This window comes from Myotis brandtii, unplaced genomic scaffold, assembly GCF_000412655.1.
Source record: "Myotis brandtii unplaced genomic scaffold, ASM41265v1 scaffold118, whole genome shotgun sequence".
Lineage (NCBI taxonomy): Eukaryota > Metazoa > Chordata > Mammalia > Chiroptera > Vespertilionidae > Myotis > Myotis brandtii.
In genome coordinates this window covers 1,197,946-1,203,654 of record NW_005354090.1, presented here as the reverse complement: position 1 = coordinate 1,203,654, position 5,709 = coordinate 1,197,946, and the positions used below count along the sequence as shown (strand labels likewise).

The 5,709-nt window shown below is 47.1% G+C and overlaps 1 protein-coding gene and 1 long non-coding RNA gene across 4 annotated transcripts in view; one reads left to right on the top strand and one right to left on the bottom strand.

Annotated features, from left to right (window-relative positions):
• TMEM41A (transmembrane protein 41A) overlaps positions 1-5,709 on the bottom strand; it is a 20,033-nt gene that overhangs the window by 11,269 nt on the left and 3,055 nt on the right. The window lies entirely within an intron of this gene.
• LOC106724193 overlaps positions 1-5,709 on the top strand; it is a 9,132-nt gene that overhangs the window by 880 nt on the left and 2,543 nt on the right. Inside the window, exon 2 of the long non-coding RNA XR_001359943.1 lies at positions 136-350. This is a non-coding gene — a long non-coding RNA (uncharacterized LOC106724193). The remainder of the gene's footprint in view (positions 1-135; positions 351-5,709) is intronic.

The following is a 5,709-nucleotide window of genomic DNA, read 5'->3' as shown; positions in this document are numbered from 1 at the left end:
CAGGCCCGGCCCCGGCCCAGACTCCGCCCCTGGCGCTGGGCCGAGATTCCAGCGGAAGCCTAGCCCCTCTCCGCTCGTCTGCCTCTTTCCTCTCTTGACACGTTTATCTCTGTCTCTGTCTCCGCTTATTTGTAGACTCTCTGCCAGGGCTGGGGGGTCCAGAGGCGAATCACGAGCCCTGCCCACAGCGAGCTTGCAGTCTAGGGGTCAAGACAGAATTGTCCACAACCAGCGGTAACACAGGCTAATGCAGCCAGGTGGAAGCAGGGACTCCGGTGAGAAGGTCACAGTGGCCACGGAAATGATCAGAATTACCTTTTATTGATGCCTGCTATCATCCTCACAACAAGGTTGGTATTTTTGTCTTTATTTAACAGACGAAAACTGAATCTCAGGAGGATTGACATCCCCCCCCCCCCCAAAGAAAGTCAGGATTAGAATCCAAGTCAACGTGGGTCCTAAACTAGTGGCCCTATGCTGCGTGGATGAGGAGGTGGGGCTTCAATGTACCTTAAAAGTTGAGCAAGATTTCCACATCAGAGAAAGAGAGAGAGAGGTGGGGGCACAAGTAAGGCACCAGGGTCCGGGTTCAGTGAAGTCTAAGGTGTATAAAAAATGAGGGAGAAGTTAGGGACAATCTGGAAAGCATTGAAAGGCAGGCAGGCTAAGAATTGTGTTGTTGTTTTTTTAATATTGTACATGGTGAGGCACCAGCAGAAGTGGTTCAGCAAGAGAATGATTCCGTCCCTGTGTTAGGATTCAAATACATTGAGTTGATAGTTGCAGCTGTCCTGATGATAAAGGATGCAGGCCTGAGCCAGGGCCACAGCAGTGGGGATGAAGGAAGGAAGGGAGATGGACAGGCTGGGAGTTGAGTTGGTAGAGCATATGACTGATTAAATGGAGCAGGGGCAGAGAGGATTCCAGAATGTCTCAAGCCTGAACAGAAAAAAATATCCTTGTCTTATCACCCAAAGCACCTTTTAGGCCAAATAGGGAGCACCTGTCAGAATTCAAATTGTACAAAGTCCTTGCAATTCTGCGTCCAGGAATTTAACCTGTAGATATTTCCCTCAATAGACAAACACGTATGTCCAAAGGTATTCTTCTCAGCTTTGCTTTGATATGAAGAGATTGGGGACAACCTAAATGTCCCTCAGTTGGGGACCAGCTAGGTTAACTGTGGTATATTCACAAATGCAACACTAGGTAGCTTCCTAAAAGAGGGAGGTGACTCTATGTATCCTGACACAGTTCAGTGGTCAGATAGGGAAGTTGCAGTGTTAGAGCATATTATGACTCATTTGCGAGAAGAAAATACAAGGATACACTTTATCTTTTCAAAATACTAAAGCATGTATGAATGAAATGATTTAATGTCTTGGATTTGCATCAAAATAATGGAACGGGCCTTTTGGCTAGAACCACCATCTTCCAATAATTTCCAAAATGACCAATACAAAGGGAAAGAGGAGAGGCACCAGCGAGAGGCACTATACGTTCTCTGGGCCTTTTAGAAAACATGGAGTTGTTTCTTTGGCCACATACATCTGAATCTACAAGAAACGTGATATTGTAGACTTCAAGGGATGTCTACAAATGTTCCCTTGGCAAAACTGGGTGAGTCTACAATGTTACCCAGCATGCGGTGGGCATTGTTGTAAACAAGGGCAAGATTCTTGCCAAGAGAATTGATGTATGTGTTGAGCATATTAAGCACTCTAACAGCTGATAGTTTCCTGAAACGTGTGAAGGTAAATGATCAGAAAAAGAAGGAAGCCAAAGAGAAAGGTACTTGGGTTCAACTGAAGGGCCAGCCTGCTCCACCCAGAGGAGCTCACTATGTGAGAACCAGAGGAAAGGAGCCTGAGCCGCTGGCCCCCACTCCCTGTGAATCCATGGCATGATTTTATATATATACACTGAGGGGCCAGATTATTATGACCGCCCCATCAGTACTTCATTGACACTTCCAAAAATACTGAATATTGAAAACTTCCTAAGCAAATACTCTCAAGGTTTTATTATTATTTAATAATCTGGCCACTCAGTATATATATATATATATATATATATAAAAATACTCTGTACTGTTAAAAAAAATGATGCTTCTCTTAATTGAGAAGTGTCGTGTCCCCTCCCCAAAAGAAATATTTAAAGAAAACTTTGTGTCCTAAAAAAACAATGGGATGGGAGTTCAGTGGGTAGGGATATAAATAAATAAGACTGTCCACTGAATTGATAATTGTGGAAGCTGGATGATCAGCACGTGGAGGTGGATTTTATACCATTTTCTCTATATCTGTATGTTGTGAAATTTTCCATTTTAAAAAATGGGGCAAATGGTCTCAGCCCTCCATTCTCATTTGTCCCTTAAACCCTCCATTCCAGTTGAGCATGCATCATGTTAGTTCATGCCTCTGACAATACCCTTCCTTCAATCTGGCAGTCTTCTCTGCCTGGAAAATCCCTACTCTCATCAACAGCCAGGGCAATTGTCACTTCCACTGAGAAGCCTCCTCCCACTCCTACAGTCAGAAAAGATTGTCCCTTCTCGATGCTTGGGGCTCCTTCTCTGTGAAGGGTCTCTATTTCTATTATTGCAAATACTATGCTCCAGCGTCATTATTCATCTCCCCGGCAGACAGTAAACATTTCCACAAATGAGACAATATCTCATCAGTCTTTTGCCTGATCTGGCCCTTAGCCCTCTGCTTGGCTTAGAACTGGCACTTAATAAATATTTGTTCAATTAAGAGGTAGGGTCTAGCAAGGAAATTACTAGTTGTTTGATTTGGTATATGTTGATTTTGAAAAGTCTGAGGAATATAGGAGAGAAAGTGAATGAGAAACTAGTGTTATTGAGCCTCTGTCAAAAGTGTGCTGGGGCAAGGAACAGAGTAGGGAACAGAAGGCAAGGCTCCTGCTCTTAAGGACTTTACTTTCCCTTGGTTGGGGGAGAGCATGGAGAAAGATGTAATTATAGAACACTAGAGACCCAGTGCATAAAATTCGTACACAGGTAGGGTCCCTAGCAGCTGCCGGCTGCTGGCCGTGGCACTCCCTTACCCCGGCTGCCTGCAGCTGCCAGCCGTACCCCTGGTCGAACTCCTGGTCAAACTCCTGCTCAAACTCCCGGTCGAGGGGACAATTTGCATATTAGGCTTTTATTATATAGGATGGTAAGTGCCATGGAGGAAATGGACATGGCAAAGCTTATTCCACTCCAGAGAAGTATCATGAGCCCACTTACGGATAAGTAGATGAGCAGGTGTTCCGATGAAGTCACTTTGCAAAGTCCACAGCTGTGAGTGCTGAACAGGACTCACACCCTGGGCTGCCCCCTCCAAAGCCCATGCACTTTCCTCTGCCCTGTGCTGCCTCTCAGCAAGCAGGTGAAAATTCGGCGCTCAGGCTGAACATTCAAATTGGATGCCATCTGTCTCTAGAGGAGAGTTTAAATGGGGGCGGGGGTGGGGGGGGGGTAAGGGCAGCTGACATTCATTGAGTACCTAATACACTCACGACCTCACAGTAAGCATTTTACACACAAGAATGTATTTATTCCATATAACAACTCTCATGAAGCAGGACTCTTAACAGCCCCCACTTGACAGTCCAGGAAATGGAAGCTTAGGAATAGTTGACAGAGATCACACAGCAGCAAACACAGAGTCTGGTCTCTTACCCTCCATTATTTTGTGAGAGAGAAGACTGAGATCAGAAGCCAGGTTAGGAAATAGCGGAACCAGTGAAAGAACCAGATGGTTCATTCAAGGATGTTGGATGAGAACTGGAGGTGGGGAGGAGACGTGTCCTGAGAGCCCAAGAAAGACTGTTAGAAAAGGGACCTGTGCTCAGTGTCAGAGCCCATGGAAAAATCCAGCACGGAGACCTGAAGGTTGTGGGATTCAGCCAACATGAGGTGGTAAAGAACCTTCGACAGAGCTATTTTGGGAAATGCAAACCTAACTCCCTACAGGGTCACTACCCAAGCCTCTGCTTGCCTTCCCTTACGTACCCCGCCCCCCGAAGACTCCTGTCCGTATTCTTCCTACTCAACTTCTCTGTTTGGGGAAGCCCTGGACTGTGCTCCCCATTCCCAACCCACCTCCACTCTGATCTCAGTCTCCCCATTTCTCCTGGCCCCAACCCAACACCTACAGAGCCAACTCTAACCAGCCAGTGCACCACCTGTAGGCTGTACCAGCCTCCATCAAGGCCATTCACTCACAGTACATGCCCAGGCCCCCTGACAAAGGACAGCTGTATCCCCCACCAGGGACAGGTGCTGGACTGGGAAGCAGGTGGGTGTCAATGGCTCAGGGAAGTGGGAGGGAAGAAAAGGCAAGAGGTTCCAGTGAGAGTGAATTCGCCAGTCACTTACCATGGCTCTTTGTCAAAACCACTCAACCTTGGCTTCATCAGCTCTGCACCGAACAATTGAAAGAAGCAGCTCTGACGACCACATGATTTTGCTTCCCCACCCACTCCAACCATAACTGATTGGAACAGGATGGTCACCTTCTCCAAGAGAATCCTGAACTTGGAATCAGGACACCTCATGAGTGGCTGAAGACCCAGTGGTCCAAGGACCCCAGTGTCTAACTGCCCTGTGGAGACAGCTGAGCTGAGGCAGTGAGACTCATGGCTGAGCACTAAGGTTAATAAAGACCCGTGAACAGGCTGCCCCCATCGCTGCCCTATCTGTGGTCTGATGGTTCAGCTCTTCCTGGGTTTCTGCAAGCTATCTCTTTAATAAAACTTGTGTTGCCCTAACCGGTTTGGCTCAGTGGATAGAGCATCGGCCTGCGGACTGAAGGGTCCCAGGTTTGATTCCGGTCAAGGACATGTACCTAGGTTGCAGGCACATCCCTAGTAGGAGGTGTGCAGGAGGCAGCTGATCGATGTTTCTCTCTCATCGATGTTTCTAACTCTTTATCCCTCTCCCTTCCTCTCTGTAAAATATCAATAAAATATATTTTTAAAAAAATAAAAATAAAAAATAAAACTTGTGTTGTACCAGTGGGTTTCTGTTGCTGGCATCCCTAATCTCCTTGGCCAAGGTAGATTTTTGTAGGACTGAGAGCACAGGGCAGGAGTCCGAAGGTGGGAGGGTCTGAGCTAAGGGTTTCATAAATAACAGTTAAGTGTGTCGATGTCTAAATCGGAGTGGAGGCGACCTCCTTCAAGTCCTTGGGTTGAGTCCACTCCATTCTGTTCAACACACATTTCATGAGCACCTGCCTTGTGCCTGACGTGGTGCGAGAGGCTAGGGCGGCCAAGACAAACAAGCAGCAGCTGCTCTTGTGATGCTCACAGTCTCGGGGTGGGTACAGACATGGAAACATACTGCAATATGACATAATGAAAGCAGCAATGGAAGCACATACAAAGTCGGTGGCAAGTGGGGTGGTGGAACAGCATCGTGGAAAAACAAGCAAGGGGGTCTTTGAACCACGGTTTGGAGTCATCCAGGAAGGCTGAAGAGTCCTGGAGGGTTTTAGCCAAGGCACTAAAACGGGGGAGAGCAAAACTCCCAGGCTTCAGGATAGGTGGGCGTGCTGAAGAATGGTGTTGGGGGCACCTGGAAGGTTCAGAGAGGAGTGGGGGGGAAGCCAACCTCTCTTTTTCCCCAGGGAGCCTGGGAAGTGAGCTATGGGCCTCCAGAGATAATGGAGACAATAACAACAAATTGTGTGTTGCTTG